We start from the raw sequence: 25,130 nt of genomic DNA, 5'->3' as shown, positions 1-25,130 counted from the left end.
ACTTACAGCATCTGGCTTTTGTAACACAGCTGCTCAGTTGCCTAGGGTACACAGTAAACAAAAAGAAGTCAAAACTAATACCCTCACAACAGATAATATTCCTGGGTGCCAGCTTAAATACAATGACCCAGATGGCCTACCTCACGCCAGACAAACAAAAACGATTGACTCAATACTTCAAAAAGATAGCAACTTTTACCCAGCTCACTGCAAGGAAAATCCTGCAGGCATTGGGGTTCATGGCATCATGCATTCAACTAATCCCATATGCAAAGCTGCATATGAGAAAATTACAATGGTACCTGAAAAGTGTATGGTCTCAACACAGGCACAGCCTCGAAACAAATATACCTATCATTCCCTGCCTTCAAAAAGAGTTCCTATGGTGGGCTCAAGCATGTCAAACAAACAAGGGTCTTCCTTTCGTCTTACCTCCAGCAAACCAAACCATGACAACAGATTCTTCAGACTACGCCTGGGGAGCACACATGGCAGGACAGTGCATACAGGGCAAATGGTCTGCAAAACAAATGCATCTTCACATCAACCAAAAGGAGATGCTAGCTGTGCAAAATGCACTGACAGCCTTCAAGGACCTCTTGCATCCAGGACAACTTCTAATAAGGATGGACAACACCACAGTTATGTGGTACATAAACAAACAGGGAGGAACACACTCCTACCCTTTATGCAGACAGGCTATGACTTTATGGAACACAGCTTTGACCTACCAAGTACAACTACAAGCACAATTCCTGCCAGGAAAGGAAAACATATTGGCAGACGAATTAAGCAGAAATATAGTAGACCCTCACGAGTGGAGACTACACCCACAAGTATTTTCAATGATAACTCAAAGATGGGGATGTCCAGACATAGATCTATTTGCCTCCCCCAACAATTGCCAATTACAAAAATTCTGCACAAGGACTTATCACTCCCTAGCCTGGAAAGTGGACGCTCTATCATTCAGGTGGACAACACTGACAGTCTATGCCTTCCCTCCACTACCTCTATTGACCAAGGTATTATTGAAGGTCAGATCAGAGAGACCACAAATGATCCTCATTGCTCCGGACTGGCCACGCCAGCACTGGTACCCATTACTAAGGAACTTGACTCACAGTCCTCCATGGATCTTGCCTCAATTCCCACTACTGTTGACTCAGAAAAACTATCAAACCCATCACAGTCAGCTCAGAACTTTAAATTTAGCTGCATGGAGAATTCCTTAAATTATCAATCAACACTTCTCTCAAAGGACGTCCTGAATGTATTTATGGAGGCCAGGAGGCCCAGCACCAGGAAGACTTACTCAGACAAATGGAAAAGATTTTGTGCATGGCACCAGGCTAAAGGTCAAAATCCTTGGACACCAAACATTCCTCACATACTGCAATACCTAACTGAGATGCTACACAAAGGGCTTTCCTTCTCCTCCATTAAGATCCATGCTTAAGCCATTTCAGCTCACTATAATACAGATCCCCCAATTTTCTCACACCCTTTACTTAGGCAGTTTCTCAGAGGGGCTAAGAATATAAGACCCCCCAGAAAACTACCAACACCAACTTGGGACCTGAACTTCGTTTTAGAAAAGTTAACACTACCTCCTTTCGAACCAGCTTACTCAGCAGAACTACAATACTTGTCTTGGAAAACAGCCTTGTTACTGGCTATTACCTCAGCACGCAGGGTCTCAGAACTACAGGCACTTATGGCAGTGGAACCTTTCATCATTTTCCATCAGGACAGAGTCTCTTTACGAACTAACCCTACCTTCATGCCCAAGGTAGTATCCAGTGTGGCTTTGAATCAGACCATTCATTTACCCACCTTTTAGCCTAACCCACAGAATAAAGGAGAAAGGCTCCTTCACTCTTTGGACATTCACAGACATCTACGTTACTATTTAGATAAGACAAAGATCTTCAGAAAAACTGACCAACTCTTTGTATCATATGCTGCAGGTTCACAAGGAAAGGCTATTTCAAAACAGACCATCTCCAAATGGATAGCACACTGTATCCGCTTTTGCTACTCGCACCATGAGAAGGCAGTGCCTGTCAATATTAGATCCCATTCTACCAGGGCTACTGCAACCTCAGCAGCCTTTCTCAGAGGGGTTCCAACCAAAGACATTCTGGAGGCAGCTACTTGGAGTTCAGTGCACACCTTTACCAAGCACTACCACCTTCCATTATACTCAAAAACCAGAGCTGGTTTTGCCACTGCAGTTCTGCAGGGCATCCTAGCATCACCTAACCCAGTTTAGTACCAGCCACCCTTCCATAGCTTTGGGATTCTACCCAAGTGTGATGACTGCAGCAGTATAGCACGATGAACATAGTACAGTTTTGTACCTACCATAAATGTAGATGTTCGAGTGGTTATACTGCTGCAGTCCAAGTTACCCTCCCTCCATTCCCTCTACATACCAGGGTGTTACTTACAACTCCATGTACATCAATCTATTGGATGCATGTCTATATGGTGTATTTGCTTACAGCTACTACTATTGCTTATCTACTAAGGTATTGTTGCATAACTACTGTATTGCCTTCCTAGTTGGGGGCACCTGACATCTGGGGCAAGAAAAACTGAAGAAAATGGCGTTGGCTGTCTCTTTTATACCCCTGTCGCACTGACGTCAGGGAAGAGGCGACGACAACCGACGCCAGACCAAGACTTTGGGATTCGGCCGACTGTGGGACCGCCTGATGACAGGATAACCCAAGTGTGATGACTGCAGCAGTATAACCACTCGAACATGTACATTTATGGTAGGTACAAAACTGTACTTTTCGGCAAACTGGTCTTTCGTTATTCTGGTCTTTCGGAGGTTTGGTCTCGGCAATGTGTGTTTTGTTGTACTGGAATTTCGATGATGTAACTAGGATCTATATATATATATATATATATATATATATATATATATATATGTATATATATATATATATATATATACACACACACACACATACACACACATATACATATATATATTTATATATATATATGTGTGTGTGTATATACATGTGTATATATATATATATATATATATATATACACACATACACGTGTATCTGTCTCTCTCCATATATATATATATGTGTGTGTGTGTGTGTGTGTGTGTGTGTGTATATATATATATATATATATATATATATATATATATATATATAGTTGTATGTGTACATATGTGTGCATGTCATTTGTCAGCTTAAATTAGAGGGCTAAGGCTGCAAACTGTTGATAAGTTTCATACTGTAATCTTGGGTGCGAGTTCCTTAATTTCCCCTTTTAAACTATGTGAAACTGAGCAAGTCACTTGCTTACCTATTTAACAGATATATGTATGCATGTATATATATATATATATATATATATATATATATATATATATATATATATGTATGTATATGATTTCACTTCATAAATGCGAATTGCTGAAATATCGAATGAAGCTGAAACCTCTAAATAACAAAAGTGCATAATCGTGAATAGGACTATGTGAAATTTGTGCTTATGCATTTTCGTTATTGTACAGAAGTGTTCAGTTGGGATGGTGTCTGCATTTAAGGTGAGTGAAGTGAGTGTGCGAGCGGTTTTTGTAACTTGTACGAGTGGGTCAGGGTAGGGAGGTGGGGGTATGAGTGTGTGTGTTGGATGTGTGTGATTTTTTTTTTTTTTTTTTTTTTTTTTTACTGTTTGTGCGATCTCGGAGTTAGTATATATAAGTAGGGGGTGTGCAGCGGGGCTTGCCCCCCTGCATATGTGTAGTATAGGTGTGTGTCTGTTTGGTGTGTTGTATTTCAGTGTTTTGTGGTGTGTGTGTTATGGTTTGTGTGTTGTGTGCTGTATGATGTGTGTTCGATGTTGTGATTTTGTGGTTGTGAGGTGTCGGTGTTTTAATGGTTTTCAGCTTTATACTGTCGAAATTTGATATTTCAGCATTTCGGCAATATGAAGTGAAACCATATATATATATGTTTGTGTGTGTATGTATATATGATTATATCATGAAATATAGAAAACACAATACATTGAACCATAAAATATTGAAAAAAACACATAATGCAGAAAACACTGACTACTAGAAATACTGAATATTTCTTTGTCAGTAGACAACACTTTATCTGTAAAACCAAGATTAAAATTTTGTCTTAGTAGCTGTACTGTTAAAGAAAGGGTTTTGAGTAAAGTGATGTGTAGTGTTAGGATTAGGAGCAGGGGCATGGTTAAAGGTTAGCATTAGCAGACATGATTAAGGTAGGTGGGGGGGCAACTCTTTTAGGGGTGTGTGTGTGTGTGTGTGTGTGTGTGTGTGTGTGTGTGTGTGTGTGTGTGTGTGTGTGTGTGTGTGTGTGTGTGCGCATGTATATTTTATATGTAAAAATATATGTATATATACACCTAAAGGTCATAATATCGAATGCTGTAAATATTAAAAGGTTTTTGTGAGTACTTAAAGTATAGAATGCACAAATGGCTGAATGTTTTATGTACAACTACATAAAACAAAAGGACACAGAACACACACAACACGAGCTTTGAACAACAGTAAATCTTCCCCATACCTAACCCTTACTCTAACCCTAACCCATGAACATTTGCACATTCATTTTCCTGCGCACCCCTACTTACTTGCACAGTATAATACTATGATTTAATATTATTAAGTTCATAAAACGTGCATTCAGTCCTGTGTGCATTCTATAGTTGTTTGAGTAATCACAAAAAACATTTTATATTTTTAGCATTCTGTATTTTAAATCCTACACAGACACACACACACACACACACACACACACACACACACACACACACACACACACACACACACACACACACACACACACACACACACACACACACACACACACACACACACACACACACACACACACACACACACACACACACACACACACACACTCACACACACACACCTATAACAGTCCGTCACCATTACATAAAATGGTATGTGTGCTGATTCCAAATGCATACATACATTCAATCCAATCCAACCTCCAATAAACCAAATTCTGTCTGGTTGCCCTGCACTGAGACCCTGCATTTGTGGAACACTAAATTGCTTTCAGCTACAGTAGTGTATGTTAGAGTTGTATTTAATCTGCCTTCTAAACGGAAGACATTTTGTTATAGCTTTTTGCTGCAAACGTGCACACTACTGGTCCCCCCATTTTTTCTCTTCCTATTGTACTCGTTAGTCGATTACTTAAAACTACTTTCTTTCTCTTGGAAAAGGTTTACCTATGTACCTGCAGTCCGTACTTCAATTATTTTTCCCTGTGGAAGTGATGGTCCTTTTCGCCCCACTGTACTAGATTAGTAGCACAAGATTTATAGTTATTAGGTAGATACTGCACTACACTGACCTGGAAATGACGGAGCTTGGTTTTCCTGATTGTTTTCTTAGAAGCTGGCCTGGTCCAGTTTGTCCTGGCTCACAACCTTGTATTACTTTGTGTCTATCCCCCTCTCCCACCTTGAACCTGCACGCCTCCCTCCCACTCCTGCTTAATTACTAAGGATTCAAAAAACCTGATGTAGCAAGGCACCATCTTTTGACTTAGCTTTTCTTCCTTTACTTCATAGGAACCCCAGTAGTGTACAAAAAGTAAAATCCACAGAGCAAACCATGACAGTCTTGAAATTCAAAATGTTTTAATAAAAGGTTAGCGCTTTCATGCCCCAATGAACACTTTTTCTGACCAATACAAAACACTTTATAATACATATTGAATAAATACTAAAACACAAAGCACATGATCAAGTGATGTCATCAGTTATTTAAACAAATCACCGGCCTTAAGAATAGGCTTTAAAGGTACAAACCCATTTAAACCTGGATCTTTATCAGCTTGTAATCTCACTATCCATCTAGTCTCCCTCTGTTCCTTTATGTTATTCACATCACCCATCCGTGCCCTTTCTTCCATGACATCTATGCCATAAACATAAAAGTATGTCTGTCAGGTTTTTCATATAGATGTTTAGCTAGGGCATTTGTAAGGTCTTTGATGTTCATCGTGTTACACTGCTGCAGTCATCACACTTGGGTTATCCTGCTGTCAGGCGGTCCCGCAGTTGCCCAGAGTTCCAAAGTCTTGGTCCGGCGTCGGTTGCTGTCACATCTTCCCTGACGTCAGTGCGCCAGGGGTATATAAGAGGCATCCGACGCCATGTTCTTCAGTCTTTCTTGCCACGCGGTGCCCGAAGCAGAAGCAGTTCGCAAGTGCCAGTCGGCCGACTCCTGAGATTTTCAAATCGAATTTCAGACAGAAGTCTTCAATAAAGCTAAGTACCCCATTGGGGAACCTTTTCTTGCCTCAGTCCGATGTCAGAAAAAGTTAACAATTGCATTTCTTGTGGGAAGCAAATACCTCATAAGGACTTTCATTCTTATTAGATAGTCAGATGACGAGAAATGATGTCATTCTGCAAGCTATCCCGACAGTAATATTTGAGTTATTAATTTAAGAACTCTATGAGAGAGACTTGGTATTCTATATTTTGTCTTTGACCTGAGAACATCAAGATCCATTCACCACATCTGCCTTGCTGATCTAATTAAGTGTAGTAGGGTATACTAATTATTTTACATATAGTTAGGAATACAGCAAAGCTTAATTTAGATTTTATCTTTATTTATTTGAGACTGTCCTACAATGTTGTTTTAAATATTTCCTGTGATTTTGAACTCTGATGTTACTGTGATTATATACTGAGTATTTTCTTGTTCTTTTATTATTTATTATTAAATATATTTAAACTTATCATTGTGGCTGATCTGCCTAGAGATATTAAGTTCTCAGAGTATTTGCATATATATTTGTTGACACTGTGTAGGCCACTCTTATTAGCCTTGCCCTTGGTCAAACTACAATTTTTATTGATAGTAACATTACATAGTAAGATTGGACACCCTTTGTTAAGGGTCTTAAAGTAGCTGATAAGGAGCTGGCTGGTGAAAATTACCTTATAGTCTGGGCAGAAGGGGGCATAGCTAGTAAACATGTGCCAGCATTTCCCAGGTGTGTGTGTGTGTCTGTGTGTGTGTGTGTGTGTGTGTGTGTGTGTGTGTGTGTGTGTGTGTGTGTGTGTGTAAATCAAACCTCAAAATGTGTGTGTGTGTGTGTGTGTGTCACCTACTCGGGCAAGGACATGAAGCACTGGTTGAACAGAGAGGGTGCTCAAGATCTTGGCTTGGCCACTCAGCTGAGATCTTAACTCTGTAGCTGTGCCAGTGGGGAATCTTATTGGGAATCTGAAGAAAGTGGGAGAAACCAGCCCTGGACTGACTGTTGTCTCTTTGTGCTCTTAAGGGAAATTTGCAGTTGATGCAGAGAGCTGCATCTGGAAATACTGTGTGTGTAAGTTGTCATCCTCCCAATGTACGTCGCCCACTGGTGCTAGTGGTAAGGATTGAGGCTCCTTGATTACTGGGCCAGTGTTGGGTCCATCACATATGGTAAGACTAATAATTTTCAGATCTGAACTCCTTATGCTATCAGCGGAAACAGTTGCTGCAGCGGTCCCAGCTCTTCTTTGGATTCAGTATGTTTTCATCTTTTCTAAAATCTGGTAGTTTGAGTACCGGTGGTCTCTCTTCCTTCTGTATTTTTTTATGGGATTATGGGGTCTTCAGATTCGATAAATAGATAGTTTTGTAAAATGAGTCATGTCTTTCTTTCAGGTCTGAGACATCCCCTGATGCGGGAGGTTACCTGCCTTTGTATATGGTGCCTTTATGCAAGGAAATGGTTACTCAGCTTGCCTGTCAACTATCCAGAATTTGTACAATGTCCAAATTTTTTTGCCACATATTTTTTTGTCTGTTCATCATTAAATTTGCAGTTCTCTGGTAAATTATTGAGGTTTGAAGTCACTAAATAATACCAAATAATGAGAGACATTTGAGTTTCAAACTTCACATCTTTTCAGAACTTACGAATGCATAACCTGTTATTCCAACAGACTTATAAGTTTATAGGAGCAATACTTGACAAAAAGCTGCGGTGGTGCAGAGGTAGCATTACATACCTCTCAACTGTCCCTGATTTTGATTCAGATTTTAACTCTGTCCCTCTTAATCCCTCCTAAAAGTAGTGACTTTTGGAGGAAAGGTGGTGAATTACACTTAATGAATAATGACAATAATTAAGAGTTATAAACTTCTTTTACTTCAGAAAATGTGTATTAATTCATATGCTCTGATTCTGTCAATGTTTCAAGTTAATAGCACTAATATTTTAAAAGTGTCCCTGATTGTCCCTTTATTTTTTCTTGACTTGTCCCTGATTCTGTTGAAATTTGTCCCCGATTGGTTGAGAGGTCTGGGTAGCATTGTCGCCTCACAGCAAGACGTTCTCCCGTTCGATTCATGGCTGGAGTGCCTTCTGTGTGGAGTCTGCATGTCCTCCCCGCAGTTGAGTGACGTTCGAAAGACATGCTTAGGGCATGCCTTCATTGAAGTTTGGGCGTCGAGCTAGCACCTCAGCACTGTAAAAATCTACTGCCAATCATTAGCGGACTGAAGTTCTGCTGTGGCGACCCCTAACTGGGAAAAGCCGAAAGACGAACAAACAACTTGACAACTGGCCCTATTATTAGTTCCTTGTTCCCCCATTGTTTGAGTTCTCTTGAATGTCATGCACTAAGAGGTTGAGAGGTATGATACTCAGTGCAAAACAGTTCATTACTCTGCCCCTGGCTGATATTTAGTATCCCATGTTGACAGACACTGCTCTCAGCTACCCATTAACATTAATGAACTAAATAAATAATGAAATAATAGTCTGCTAATGCTGAGGTGACATCTAAGCACGTCAGTAATAAAAAAAAAAAAAAAAAAAAAAAAAAAAACCTGTACAACAGTTTCTTAGAAGGTTGCATGTCACTGTTATGGCTACACCATTATGGTGTTCCCAAGACATAAGACTGTATATTAAAATAGCTTCTGTAACATAAACCGTGTTCACAATGGCACAACGATAACAAAATCCTGCCATATATTTTCCAACAGATGTTATCAGTGCAGCTGCTCCCTTCTGCTATCTTATGTCACACACACAGTTGTGGAAATGACTTTTCAGTAATGACAAGAGTCACCTCCATAATAGAAATCATATACCGAATAGAGTCAACAATGTAGTATTATAGGAACTATACAAGTCACAGCCCTATGTTTTACCTTAACAAAAGCACAGCCAGTGCCATGGAGTGGCATAGCATATGCACAGTTTCACTTCTCACAATGACCTTATGATACCCAGTCAACCATGGCCTTTGAAAGGACACACAGCTCATTACATCTCCTTTTTTTTAGCTGCATTCATTTTCCACCAAATGGTATTCGCAGTTCTTTAATAGTTAGTTAAAAAACTACCAATTGCATTGGCTATAGTACCTGTTAAAACAGTGTAAATGCCTGACAGCTACAGAATCTAAAGTTTCCTCTGCAGGCATTGGGGGGGGGGGGTACTTTTTTCCCTGCATCAGAAAACCTGACTATTTTTTTTTATTTTTAATGAGATACTCCTTTTTCCCTTCCTCCTCCTCATTCTAAAATAAATAAATAAATTAAATTAAAAAAAAAAAAGTGTTCCTGAAGATTATTGCTCTTACAACTGGTGGCTGGTCAGGACCATTTCAGAATACATCTCACCACAGCCCTTATGAAGTTCGCCAAGTGTACGGCAGTAGTAGGAACTCACTTGAGTCTACGGTGATTCCAGGTGTTTCCATATCTAGACGACTGACTTGTTCTCATCCCGACTAGGCATTAGCTTATGATGTAAAGAGGAAAGGCTATCCAGACATTTGCTTTTTTGTGCATAAGTGTAAACTACAAAAAAAAAAAAAAAGATAGTTCGCAATACCAAGGTTGCAGCCACTTGGCTCTTCAAGCTGTGGGATCAGTGGCTGCAGCAATAACTCTAGTACCATTGGCCAGGATTTTTTGTTTGAAAATTCTTCATGGATGCTTACCTCACAGTGATCTTACTTCTTAATTCCATGTCCATTTTGATGTGAATCACCAATGTATGTAAGATAGATCTCAAGTGGTGGATTCATTCAGACCAAGTCTGACAAGGATGTTCTTCATGTTTCACTGTTGCAGTCATTACATTTGGGTTATCTGCTTGCAGGTAGCCCTCAGTCGGCCTGATTGGCAAAGTCTTGGGTCCTGCGTCAGTTGCTGTCCCTTCTTCCATGACGTCAGGTTGTCAGGGGTATAAAACATGCAGCTGACGCCATTACATCAGTTTTTCTTGCCGTGCGGTGCCCGAAACAGAAGCAGTTCGCAAGTGCTGGTCGGCCGACTCCTGAAATTTTCATTTTCAAGTTTCAGAACAGAAGTCTTCAACTAAAGCTAAGTACCCCATTGGCAAAACTTTTTCTTGCTCCTTACCGATGTCAGTAAAAGTTAATAATTGCATTACTTGTGGAAAGCAAATATCTCATGAAGATTTTCATTCGTACCGTATTCCTTGCCTAGGCCCTGACCACGGCGTACCTTGCTGTCGGTTTTGTGCTTTATTTAATCAGCGCACTATCTGTCGTCTGCATATTTTCGCCTCTAAATATTTCGGTTCTCAGTTTAATTATCCAGAAATGTCGGTTAGCTATCCGACTACCAATTCCGAAAAAACACAAAGATAAAGACAGGCCGCCGAGGTCCAAAACTGTCGACAACGCTTCTCCTAAGCCAGTCGCCAGTTCGCCAGTACTTGGTGAGGTGCTTTCGCAGCCCCTGATACCTGCTACTTCTAATTCACAGGCCTGTACTGAGACCCATTTGGAGTCCGGTATGCTGCGAGATGCTTCAACTATGGAACCTGCAGATGTCTCTACCTTGGATGGGTCCGGAGCCGCTGTGCAGGCACCGGCTTCTGAGGGTGTATTCAGGCCTACGGACTTGCATATTAAACCAATGCCTCCTTCTTCACTTAGGCCTAAATCTCGAACCATGCCTAAAAAAAACGATGCCCAGGCCACATGCTCAGGCCTCTTTGCCTAAAAAACAAATGATAAGAATGGCTGAAGATCTAATAACTCTAATCAGGGGTAGTCAACCCCCCCCCCCTTCTAAGAGGCCTAGGACTGAAGTTGTTTATGAATCTTCTGACCAGGATTCTGTTTTTTCTGATTCTTCTGATGATCTGGATTTGCCCTTATCTACTTATGAGGATTCTGATGCAGAGGACTCCATTCCCTCTTCTTCCCCTCCAGAGGATTTTTCTTTTGGGGAAACCTTACATACTCTAAGGGAGCATTTCCACTGGGAAAGCCAGGATTTTTCTGATTCAAAAAAGAGGCTCTTACTCCTACCTCAGCATAGGCCTTTAGCTATTCCTCCTGTACTAGACATTGTTGATTATGCTTTTTTGGAATCTAGTTTGACCCCTGATTCCTTGCCTCCTGCTCCCAGAAAACCTGATAGATATTACAGGGTCCCTGAGTCACACAAGTTCCTTTTTAAAAATCCTATTGCATATCCAGAGACTATTTCACAGGGGCCCAAGGGCATTAAGGCTTCTACTGCTAAAAATCCTACTCCTTCTGATAGAGACTCCAGGGCGCTGGATAGATGGGGGAAGAAGGTTTACACTTCTGCAACCTTGGCCATTAGGGCTTTAAACTGCCAGTTTAATTTGTTAAAGTATCAGCAACATGTTATTGGATTGCTTAAACAGAAAATGATGTTGATTCCTGACTTTTGGAAAATAAAGAATTCCAAGATTTAATGCATTCTGCTGAACAAGTTGGAAAACATACTTTGCAGTGTGGTTTTGATTTATTAGAGGCCTCTTGCAGGGCTGCGGTTACTGGGTCTGTGCTCAGAAGGCATGCTTGGCTTAAGGAGCAATCTTTGCCTGATCATGTTAAAGCTAAATTGTTGGATGCTCCCTTAACTCAGGACCACCTGTTTGGCAACAAGGCTGAGGAAGTTCTTAAAAAGATGGAAGATAAAGCTAAATCTATGCAAACTGTTAAAGATTTGTTACAAGTTCAGCCTCCTAGATTTAGTAGGCACTGGCTGTCTAAGAATTGGTCCTTTCCAGCCCCTTCCAAGTCTTCTCAAGCCAAACCCAGTCCCAGGGGACACGCAGGACTAAGCAGTGGGGGGCCTCCACTTCCAAATCTGGGAGTAATAAGACTCCCCCTATGGTAAACTTTCTCAATGACTTCCTTTTAAAATTTCCAAGCACTTATCAACTGACTGCCCCTTTGGGGGAAAGATTGCTCTTCATGCAAAGAACTGGGAACTCATTACCCAGGACAAATGGGTTTTAAATATAGTGTCCCAGGGATACAGATTTCACTTCCACACATTGCCAACACCAAGCAGTTGGCCGGACCTACCCCCAAATCAGTGGGCAGAGGCCCAAAAACAAGTACTTTCTCTCTTAAGCATGGGGGCTATTCAACTGGTACCAGAAGAGGAAAAGGGACAAGGTTTCTACTCAAGACTTTTCCTGGTACCCAGAAAAGACAATTCATGGCGTCCTATCCTGGACCTGTCTACTCTAAACACCTTTTTGGAGATTCCAAAATTCAAGATGCTGACTCTTCAGTTACTTCCTATGCTAGGCAAAGATGCCTGGTTGGCAACACTAGATTTAAAAGAAGCATACCTGCACATCCCAATCAGGAAATCTTGCAGAAGATACCTACGCTTCAAAGCAGGCTACATGCACTATCAGATGTTCATCGTGTTACACTGCTGCAGTCATCACACTTGGGTTATCCTGCCATCAGGCGGTCCCACAGTCGGCCAGAGTTCCAAAGTCTTGGTCTGGCGTCGGTTGCTGTCGCTTCTTCCCTGACATCAGTGCGCCAGGGGTATATAAGAGGCATCCGACGCCATTTTCTTCAGTCTTTCTTGCCGTGCAGTGCCCGAAGCAGAAGCAGTTCGCAAGTGCCGGTCGGCCAACTCCTGAGATTTTCAAATCGAATTTCAGACCGAAGTCTTCAATAAAGCTAAGTACCCCGTTGGGGAACCTTTTCTTGCCTCAGTCCGATGTCAGAAAAAGTTAACAATTGCATTTCTTGTGGGAAGAAAATACCTCATAAGGACTTTCATTCTTATTGTATTCCTTGCCTAGGCCCAGACCACAACATCACAGGTTGTCGGTTTTGTGCTAGGTTTAACAAACGAACTATTAAATGTCGGTTTGATTTCGCCCAACATTATTTTGGTAGGAAATTTAATTACACCATGCCGTCGGAGCAACCGACAACCAGAATGCATAAAAAACGCAAAGATAAGGACAGGCAGCCGAGACCCAAACCAGACTCTGAGGCCTCTGCTAGGCCAGTCGCCGGTTCTCATGTTTTCAGTGAGGCGCCTACGCAGCCCCTGACGACCGCTGATTTAGAACCCCAGGCGGCATCCGATTCCCAAACGGAGATTGCTAGGCCTTCACAACCTTTATCTTTAGGCCCTTCCGACTCCATGGCTGAAGGAGATTCCGGTGCAGTTGAAACGCCTTCAGTTGCAGAAGGTGTCTTCAAACCGACTACACTCACTATTAAATCCTATGCAAAGCTGAAAACTCCTTTAAAAGCAAAGAAGACTGTACAGCAGTCTCCAGTACAAGGCCCCATGACTAAGAAACAGATGCTTAAGATGGCTGAAGACTTAATTACCCTAATCAGGTGTTCCCATCCCCCTCCTGATAAAAGGCCTAGACAGGAGGAGGACTACGCTTCCTCTGACCAGGTTTCAATTTCCTCAGATTCTTCTGAGGAACAGGAATACTCTTTTCCCCCTTATGAAGACTCTGATGCTGAAGAGTCTATTCCTTCAGCATCTCCCCCAGAAGACTACTCTTTTGGGGAAACTTTACATACCATGAGGGAACATTTCCACTGGGAAGGCCAGGATTACTCTCATTCTAAGAAAAGGCTCCGAGAGTTCCTTTTACTACCCCAGCACAGACCACTTGCTATTCCACCCATGTTAGACATTGTGGATGATGTTTATTCAGAATCTAGAACCTGAAAAAAGTTCGCTGGGAGAGCCAAATGAGGGTCAGAAATCAGAAGTGAATCCTCTTTAATTTAATGCCAACAAACAAATACGTTTTCGACACAAGTAGAAAGTCTTCATCAGAAAAAGCACACACAAAATGCCACAGTTTAAACACCTTAAGTACCTTTTCACTAATTCTTAATTGATTAATTATCCAATAGAATGACTACTTTAAATATAACAGAATGAATCAAGGTAAAACATACCCTTTCACATACAACAAAAAACTTTAAAATTCATTTAAATGTACATAGTAAATGTGAAATGTTATTTGTGGTATAAAAAAATTGATATCATTGAAAAAGAAATACCTACTCAATAAAATAAATTAAAACCTTAAATATATATTAAAAAAAATAATTTAATAAAAGGTAATATTATTTAAAAATCGTGGTATTTCCTTATATACTTCTAAATAGTGGTACAATGCTGCCACCTTGTGTGTCTAAGCACACATTACATCAAAGTTTTGCTGCTCTAAGTTTAAGAACAGAAGTAATGGACACAAAATCATTTAAACCAGGAGGTTTTGTGGATTCCAGGACAATCTGCCAAAACAGTTCCCTGTATTCCAACCTGGCTTCCCACATACCACCCGTGATATTCTTAGGAACTATGTCCAGTACAAAAAAGAAAAAAGTAGCCTGTGGACAATCAATGGTGTGACGAAACAATGCATTTTTACTATTTCGTTTTTTAATTTCATAGAAGTGTTCATACATTCGATTCCTCAATCTCCTTTCAGTTTTCCCAATGTAAAAGGATGCACATTGATTACAAGTGACAATATAAACCACCCCTTGAGTGTTACAGTTAGCATAACTGTTACTAAAAATGTGCCTGTTCCTAGCCAAAATATGTATTTTGCTTGTATTGACTATATGAGAACATTGTGAACAGGCACCACATTTGAAAGTGCCCTTCTTCCGTGAACCACCTTCCTTATTACTAGATCCACCAAATTCAAACAGTTGTTTAAAGTTTAAATCTTTCCGATAAATGAATTTCAGGGGCTGTGAACCCCCTAAATTCAGATCTGAAATTTCCACAAATCTGTTCCATTCCCTAGAAACAAGTTCCTTAATAACCTTAGAGTCTCCTGTGTAATCAAAAACAAATGCTTGTTCCCAATTGTTGGTTTGGTAAGTCACCTCATTATTATCTCTTAAATCAACACCCATCCCTAAGATGGGTGCAAATCTACCTTTTCTCCCTTGAAAAACACCCTCAAAAACTTCCTGCATTAAATCTTGTGGGTAACCCCTTTCCTCAAACATATCCATTACTTTCTTACTCTCAACCAAAAATTCATCGTCTTTGGAAGTCATTCTGCTTACCCTGACCAATTGTCCCTTGACAAGGTTCTTTTTCTGAAAAAATGGATGGCCACTTTTGAAATGTAGGTAAGCACTGGAAAAAGTGTCTTTGCGGTGTATTTTGGATGAAAACCCTAACCCTGTTTTGGTTAAGGAAATATCCGAGTATATTAATGTTTGTGCATTCAAAGTGAATGTGAAATCAAGAAAGCTAGTAGTACCCTTTATATAATTCAAAAATTCAAAGAATTTTTCCTGCGTATCAGTCCAAAAAATAACTATATCATCCAAGAATCTTCTATACATATTCCAACAATTGGAATAAGGACTGTGTAGGACAAACAATTCCTCCCACCTAGTCAAAACTATGTTTGCATAAGTTGGTGCACATTTAGCACCCATGGCTACCCCTTTGGTTTGTTTGAAGAACTCACCTTGAAAAAAACATGAAATTGTTAGTTAGAATGGTTTCCATGAAGGTCAAACAATTCCTAAAGTCATTCTGGGAAAAAAGATGACTGTCTCTCATGCTATCTTATAACCATTGGAGTCCTATCTAAACTTTGATGTAATGTGTGCTTAGACACACAAGGTGGCAGCATTGTACCACTATTTAGAAGTATATAAGGAAATGCCACGATTTTTAAATAATATTACCTTTTATTAAATTATTTTTTTTAATATATATTTAAGGTTTTAATTTATTTTGTTGAGTAGGTATGTCTTTTTCAATGATATCAATTTTTTTATACCACAAATAACATTTCACATTTACTATGTACATTTAAATGAATTTTAAAGTTTTTTGTTGTATGTGAAAGGGTATGTTTTACCTTGATTCATTCTGTTATATTTAAAGTAGTCATTCTATTGGATAATTAATCAATTAAGAATTAGTGAAAAGGTACTTAAGGTGTTTAAACTGTGGCATTTTGTGTGTGCTTTTTCTGATGAAGACTTTCTACTTGTGTCGAAAACGTATTTGTTTGTTGGCGTTAAATTAAAGAGGATTCACTTCTGGTTTCTGACCCTCATTTGGCTCTCCCAGCGAACTTTTTTCAGGTTCCAGGTTTTTTTCGGTTCGCTTGCATCTCCTTTCAGTGGTTTTATTCAAAATCTAGCCTTAACCCAGATTCACTACCTCCTGCACCAGCCAAAACCAGACAGATACTACAGAGTCCCTGACTCACACAAATTCCTATATAAAAGCCTTGTTGCTGACCCAGAAACCATTTCCCAGGGTCCCAAAGGGGTTAAGGCCTCTATTGCTAAAAATCCTGTACCCTCTGAAAGGGATTCTAGAGCACTAGACAGATGGGGAAAATAAAGTATATACCTCAGCTACTCTAGCTATGAGGGCCTTAAATTGCCAGTTTCACATGCTGAAATATCAACAATATTTGATGTCTCAATTAAAACAAAAAATGATCACACATACAGAGCAGCCTGATTACAAGGAAATGCAAGATTTGTTGCATGCAGCTGAACAAGTGGGACAACATACTTTGCAATGTGGATTTGATTCATTGGAAGCTTCTTGTAGAGCAGCAGTGACAGGGTCTGTCATACGTAGGCATGCTTGGTTAAAAGAACAAACTTTACCTGATCATGTTAAAGCAAAGTTATTGGATGCACCTTTACAGCAGGATGTTTTATTTGGTGTAAAAGCAGAAGAGGTTTTAAAGAAAATGGAGGATAAGGCAAAATCTATGCAGACGGTCAAGGATTTTTTACAAGTTCAACCCCCTCGTTTCAGCAGAAATTGGCCAACCAAAAATTGGTCCTTTCCATCTTCTGACAGACGACAGAGGGGCAAATACAGACGCCCAAGGGGCAGAGGTCAGCCACAAGGCTCTTACAAGCCTCAACAATGGGGTGCCACAACCCAGAAAGGAGGAGAAGACAGGTCTCAAACTATCAGAAGACAAACACAATGACTTACCCCTTAGACTGTCAAGCAAATCCCTCTTGGCAGCTCCCTTGGGAGGAAAACTAGCACTTTTTGTAGACAACTGGCACATCATCACAAAAGACAAATGGGTCCTAAATATTGTATCTCAAGGATACAGATTCCACTTTCACACTTTACCAAGGATAAAAGGAATGCCAAACCTGCCACCAAATCAATGGGCAGAGGCTCAAAAACAAATTACAGCTCTCATGGACATGAGAGCCATTCAACAGGTTCCTACACAGGAGCGAGGACAAGGATTTTACTCAAGACTCTTTCTAGTTCCCCGAAAGGACAAAGCCTGGAGACCCATTCTGGACCTCTCAATTCTAAACACATATCTGGAAGTACCCAAATTCAAGATGCTAACACTACAGCAACTTCTTCCCATGCTGGGCAAGAAGGCTTGGCTAGTAATGTTGGACCTCAAGGAGGCATACCTGCATGTCCCTATCAGACAAAATTGCAGAAGATACCTCCAATTTATAGCAGGTTCAACCCATTACCAATTCTCTGCACTGCCCTTTGGCTTATCTACTGCGCCCAGGGTCTTCACAAAATGCCTGGCACCAGTAATTGCATACTGCAGACAAAGAGGAATTCAAATATATCCATACCTGGATGACTGACTTATTCAAGCAGAAAGCAAGGACATTCTTTTAAAGCATCTGGCATTTGTCAAAAACCTATTAAGTTGCCTAGGGTACACAGTAAACGAAAAGAAGTCAAAACTAGTGCCCTCACAAGACATAATATTCCTTGGTGCCAGCTTAAATACAACGGCCCAGATGGCTTATCTCACGCCAGACAAGCAAGGACTACTGACTCAATACTTCAGAATGATGGCAACAAAGACCCAACTCCCTGCAAGAAAAATTCTGCAGGCCTTGGGATTCATGGCATCTTGCATACTACTAATACCATATGCAAAACTGCATATGAGGAAATTACAATGGTACCTGAAAAGCGTATGGACTCAACACAGCCACAGCTTGGAAACAATAATACCACTCATTCCCTGCCTTCAACAGGAGTTTCTATGGTGGGCTCAGGCATGTCACCTCAACAAGGGTCAGCCTTTTACCTTACCCATAGCCAGGCAAACTATAAGAACAGATGCATCGGATTATGCCTGGGGAGCACACATGGCAGGACAGTGTATTCAGGGCAAATGGTCTGCAGATCAAAGGCATCTACATATCAATCAAAAAGAGATGCTAGCTGTACAAAATGCCCTAACAGCTTTCAAGGACCTCCTACATCCAGGACAACTCCTAATAAAGACGGACAACACCACAGTGATGTGGTACATAAACAAGCAAGGGGGCACACATTTCTACCCCCTATGCAGGCAAGCAATGACCTTGTGGAACACAGCACTGACCTACCAAGTTCAACTACAAGCACAATTCCTGCCAGGAAAGAAAAACACATTGGCAGATGATCTAAGCAGAAACATCATAGATCCTCACGAGTGGAAACTAGGTCCACAAGTATTCGCAATGATAACTCAAAAATGGGGGAGTCCAGACATAGATCTGTTTGCCTCCCCCCAAAACTACCAACTACGGAAACTTTGCACAAGGACATACCACACACTAGCTTGGAAAACATTAACAGTGTATGCCTTTCCTCCACTGCCTCTTCTGGCAAAGGTGCTGCTGAAAGCCAGATTAGAGAGGCCACAAATGATACTCATTGCTCCAGACTGGCCACGCCAACACTGGTATCCAATACTAAGGAACATGGCCCAAGGCCCCCCATGGATTTTACCTCAAATTCCTCACCTGCTCACACAGCAGAACAATCAGATTCTACACAGCCAGCTCAAGACTTTAAATCTGGCTGCATGGCAAATTACCTAAACAACCAGTCACACTTCTCTCTAAAGCTGTTATGGATGTCATTCTGGAGGCGAGGAGGCCCAGCACCAGGAAAGCCTATTCAGACAAATGGAAAAGATTCTGTGCCTGGAACCAGGCTAAAGGCCAAAATCCCCTTGTCCCAAATATTCCTCAGATTCTACAATATGTAACTGAGATGTTGCACAAAAGACTTTCCTTTTCATCTATTAAGATCCACGCCTCAGCTGTTTCAGCTCAATACAACACGGATCCTCCTATATTTTCACATCCATTACTAAGACAGTACCTCAGAGGGGCTAAGAACATAAGACCTCCCCGGAGAGCACCAACTTGTGATCTCAACTTTGTTTTGGAAAAACGTACACTACTGCCCTTTAAACCAGCTTTTACAGCTGATTTACAGTTTCTATCATGGAAAACTGCCCTGCTGCTAGCAATAACTTCAGCACGAAGAGTCTCAGAGCTACAGGCCCTAATGGCAGTGGAGCCTTTCATAATTTTTCATCAAGACAGAGTCGCTTTACGAACTAACCCTTCCTTTATGCCAAAGGTGGTATCCAGTGTGGCCCTAAACCAAACCATTCATTTGCCCACCTTTTATCCAAACCCCCAGAACAAAGGGGAAAGGCTCCTACACTCTTTGGACATTCACAGGCAATTACGTTACTACTTGGATAAAACTAAGGCTTTCAGAAAATCTGACCAGCTCTTTGTATCCTATGCTGCAGGATCACAAGGAAAGGCCATCTCAAAACAGACCATTTCAAAATGGATAGGACATTGTATCCGTTTATGCTACACACACCATGGGAAACCTGTACCTGGTAACATTAGGCCCCATTCCACCAGGGCTACAGCAACATCAACAGCCTTCCTCAGTAGGGTACCAACCAAGGATATTTTGGAGGCTGCAACTTGGAGTTCAGTGCACACCTTCACCAAGCACTATCACTTACCTCTGTACTCTAAAACCAGAGCTGGCTTTGCCACTGCAGTTCTGCAGGGCCTACTAGCTTCTTCTAACCCTGTTTGACTCCACCGTCCATCCTTAGCTTTGGGATTCAACCCAAGTGTGATGACTGCAGCAGTGTAACACGATGAACATAGTACAGTTTTGTACGTACCATAAATGTAGATGTCCGAGTGTTCACACTGCTGCAGTCCAGGTTACCCTCCCTCCATCCCCTCTGACCTAGCTGAACTTTTCTATACCTTTCTATCCTATACAACCTTTGTGGTGGATTTGTTTGTAACTGAAGGTATTCCTTTTATTCCTTTTATATGTTTTATTAGCAATATGTATTACCTACCTACTTGGGGGTACCTGACATCTGGGGCAAGAAAAACTGAAGAAAATGGCATCGGATGCCTCTTATATACCCCTGGCGCACTGACGTCAGGGAAGAAGCGACAGCAACCAACGCCGGACCAAGACTTTGGAACTCTGGCCGACTGTGGGACCGCCTGATGGCAGGATAACCCAAGTGTGATGACTGCAGCAGTGTGAACACTCGAACATCTACATTTATGGTAGATACAAAACTGTACTTTCTTAATGGCTAACAAATGATGTTCTTCGTGTTTCAGTGTTGCAGTCATCACACTTGGGTTATCTGCCTGCAGGTAGCCCTCAGTCGGCCCAAATACCAGAGACTTAATATTTCTGCGTTAGTTGCTGTCACTTGAGGACTGACGTCAGGTCATCTGGGGTGTAAAAACAGGCAGCCGGCGCCATGACAGTCTTCTTGCCGAGAAGCCCGAAGCAGAAGCAGTTCGCACGAGTGCCGGTCGGCCGCTACCTGAGTTTTCGTTTCCGAACTGAATCATCCTGAAGTCTTCTAAAGTGAAGTACCCCATTGGGGATCCTTTTTTCTTGCTCTAACCGATGTCAGAAAAAGGTAACAATTGTCTCGTCTGTGTACCACTTCGAGATTTCCATTCGTACTGCGTCACTTGTTTAGGCCCAGACCATGATGTTCCCTCACTGTCGGTTTTGTGCCTTGTTCAATGCCCAAACTATTCATCGTTGGGCCATTATCATAGATAAATACTTTCACTCTCGATCTCCATATCCCGAAATTGCTTCGGTAAGCCACCTGACTTCCGATCTTCTGAAAAAACATAAGGATAAAAAGAGAGACAGACTGCACAGATCCAAAACTGCTGACGACATTTCCGTTAAGCTAGTCGCCAGTTCGCCGGTACTCAGTGAGGTGCTTTCACAGCCCCTGATGTCCGCTTCAGTGGATTCGCAGGCCGCTACCGAGACCCGTTCGGAGTCCGGTATGCCGCGAGACTCTTCTTTGACTACGGAAACTGCAGATGTCTCTACCTTGTATGGATCTGGAGCCGCTGTGCAGACACTGGCTCCAAAGGAAGTTCTTCGCATTACCAATATTCGACACAAACTGACGACTTCTTTCGTGTCTTCAGTTCTGTCTAAAACTTCCGAGTTTCTAAGGCCAAGAGTACAAGCTGCACCTAAAAAAATGACAGCCCAGACTCAAGCACCTGCTTCCTTGCCACAATATCAAATGCTTAAAATGGCAGAAGACCTGATTATGTTGATTAGTGGAAGCCAGCCTTCCCCTGCTAAGAGAAAAAGAGACTTGTCCCCAGCAACTTTAACAGACCAAGAGTCCGATGACTCTGAGGTGTCTGAATATGAAGACATGCTTTTATCTGCTTATGAGGATTCAGATGCAGAGGACTCCATTCCCTCTGCTTCCCCTCCAGAGGATTTTTCTTTTGGTGAAACCCTGCATACTTTAAGAGAGCATTTCTACTGGGAATGCTAGGATTAACCTCAGTCCAAAAAGAGACTCAGAGAATTTTTAGATTTGCCACAACATAGACCTTTAGCTATCCTGCCTGTTCTGGATGTTGTGGATGATGTCTTTATGGAATCCAGTCTAACTCCTGATACTTTACCCCCTGCTCCAAGGAAACCATACAGGTACTACAGAGTCCCTGACTCTCACAAATCTCTTTTCAAAAATCCTACTGCTGACCCAGAGGTCATTTCCCAGGGGTCTAAAGGTATAAAAGCAACTACAGCTAAGAATCCCACCCCTTCGGACAGGGATTCCCAAGCTTTAGACAGATGGGGTAAAAAAGTATACGCCTCTTCAACTCTAGTCATTAGGGCTTTGAATTGCCAGTTTCACATGCTGAAATACCAGCAAAATGTTATGGTACTTATTAAGCAAAAATTATCCACCTTTACAGACTGTGTAGAAAATAAAGAATTACAGGAGCTTATGCATCCTGCAAGCCAAGTCAGCAAGCATACCTTGCAATGTGGCTTTGATGCCCTAGAAGCATCTTGCAGGGCATTAGTCACTGGTTCTGTACTGAGAAAGTATGCCTGGCTTAAGGAGCAGACCTTGCCAGACCATGTCAAATCAAAATTACTAGACGCTCATTTGAACAAGGACAATCTGTTTGGCACCAAAGTAGAAGAGGTTCTAAAAAAGATCGAAGAAAAAGATAAATCAATGTAGACAGTCAAAGATTTTTTGCAAGTGCAGCCTTCAAGATTCAGTAAGCATTGCCCGTCAAATTACTGGTCCTTTCCTGCCACCTCAAGGCCATCTCAAACTAGACCCAGGGGGAACAGACCCCCCCCCAGTTTACAGTCTCAGGGAATGCAGAGATCTAAGCAATGGAGTACCCCCACTTCTAAAACAGGGAGTGCTAAGCCACTCCCAAATTCACAATGACTTCTCAACTCCACTCATCAACTATGCCCAATTGCTCATGCCACTAGGAGGAAAACTTGCCCATCATGCAAAAAAAATGGACCTCCATCACCAAAGACCGATGGGTCCACAACATTGTATCCCAGGGGTGCAAATTTTACTTCCACTCACTGCCAACCCCAAAAGGGTTCCCAGACCTTCCTCCAAACCTGTGGGCAGAGGCACAGGACCAAGTTCAATCCCTGCTGTCCATAAGGGCAATTCAACCTGTTCCTGCAGAACATATAGGTCAAGGGTTTTATTCCAGACTTTTCCAGGTACCCAGAAAAGAGGGCACTTGGCGCCCAGTCCTAGATCTTTCCATTTTAAGCATCTTCCTGGTGGTACCAAAATTCAAAATGCTCACCCTTCAGCAGCTCCTTCCTATGCTGTCCAAAGATGCCTGGTTAGCCACCCTAGACCTAAAAGAAGCCTATTTTCACATCCCTAGAGGGACTCATGTAGGAAATTCCTATGTTTCAGGGCAGGATCTATGCATTATCAGTTCTCTGCACTTCCCTTTGGCTTATCCACTGCTCCCACAGTCTTCACAAAATGCCTGGCTCCAGCCATTGCCTATTGCAGACAGAGAAAATTTCAAATTTACCCTTACTTGGATGACTGCCTGATTCAGGCAGACAGTCAGGAAAAGCTGCTGCAGCACCTAACATTTGTAAAGAACCTTCTAACCTCCCTGGGGTACACTATCAACAAAAAGAAATCCAAACTAGTCCCCAGTCAAAAGATTGTATTCCTGGAAGCAAGCTTGGACACAGCATCCCAGATGGCATTCCTTACTCCAGAAAAACAAGCCTATCTAACAGGCTACTTCGCTCTAATGGCTACCAGAACCAAGCTGTCCGCAAGGAAAATCCTGCAGGCCCCAGGGTTCATGGCCTCTTGCATTCTACTAATTCCATATGCCAGACTGCATATGAGGAATCTTCAATGGTACTTAAAAAGTCTTTGGTGCCAACATTCTCAGGACCTGGAAACAGTCATATCTATCATACCTTGGCAAAGGACAGAGTTTCTTTGGTGAGCAGCAGCATGCATCCACAACAAGGGACTTCCCTTTACTCAACCCCATGCTGCCCAGACCCTAACCACATACACATCAAACTATGCCTGGGGGGCACATCTGGATGACAAGTGCACTCAGGGCCACTGGAGCCCAAGTCATATTCATCTGCACATCAACCAAAAAGAGATGCTAGCTGTTCAGCATGCTCTAACAGCTTTCAGATCCCTACTCTCACCAGGACACCTGCTAGTAAAAACATGCAACACCACAGTTATGTGGTACATCAACAAGCAGGAGGGGACACACTCTCACAAAAGATGTCTACATCATTAGTGAAGTGCATCACAAAACTAACTCCATTAGTCTGCATATCACCTACAGACCAAGTACAACTCTGTAACCTCTGACCTTCAGAAAAATAGGGTCGAGTAGAAGTACTTCTTAGAGTTTGAACTTCACTAGCCATGTTCATGACTTCACCCTCTCTATAACCCCTATTTCTGAACTCTTGTGACAGAGTGGTAAGATTAGTTTCAAAACTGCTTTTGCAGACTATTCAGTCTCGATTTTCATCCCTTGACCGTTCAGTCATCATCTTCTTCTTCTTTCAGCTGTTCCCATTAGGGGTCGCCACAGCAGATCAACTGTTTCCATTTCCTCCTGTCCTCTGCATCTTGCTCTGTCACACCAACCACCTGCATATCCTCTCTCACCACATCCATAAACCTTATCTTAGGCCTTCTTCTTTTCCTGTTACCTGGCAGCTTCATCCTTAGCATCTTTTTCCCAATATACTCTGCATCCCCCCTCAGCACATGTCCAAACCAACGTAATCTTGCCTCTCTGGCTTTGTTTCCAAACCTTCCAACCTGGACTGACCCTCTAATTTACTTATTCCTAATCCTGTCCATCCTCGTCATACCCAGTGCAAATCTTAACATCTTCAACTCTGCCACATCAAGCTCTGACTCCTGCCTTTTTGTCAGTGCCACTGTCTCCAACCCGTATAACATAGCTGGTCTCACTACCCTCTTGTAGACCTTCCCTTTCACTCTTACTGATACTCGTCTGTCACAAATTACTCCTGATACTCTTCTTCACCCACTCCATCCTGCCTGTACTCTCTTCTTCACCTCTCTTCCACACTCACCATTACTCTGAACTGT

The sequence above is a fragment of the Protopterus annectens genome, chromosome 1.part1, assembly GCF_019279795.1.
Source record: "Protopterus annectens isolate FY-2018-M chromosome 1.part1, PAN1.0, whole genome shotgun sequence".
Classification (NCBI taxonomy): Eukaryota; Metazoa; Chordata; order Ceratodontiformes; family Protopteridae; genus Protopterus; species Protopterus annectens.
This window is presented reverse-complemented; position numbering follows the sequence as displayed.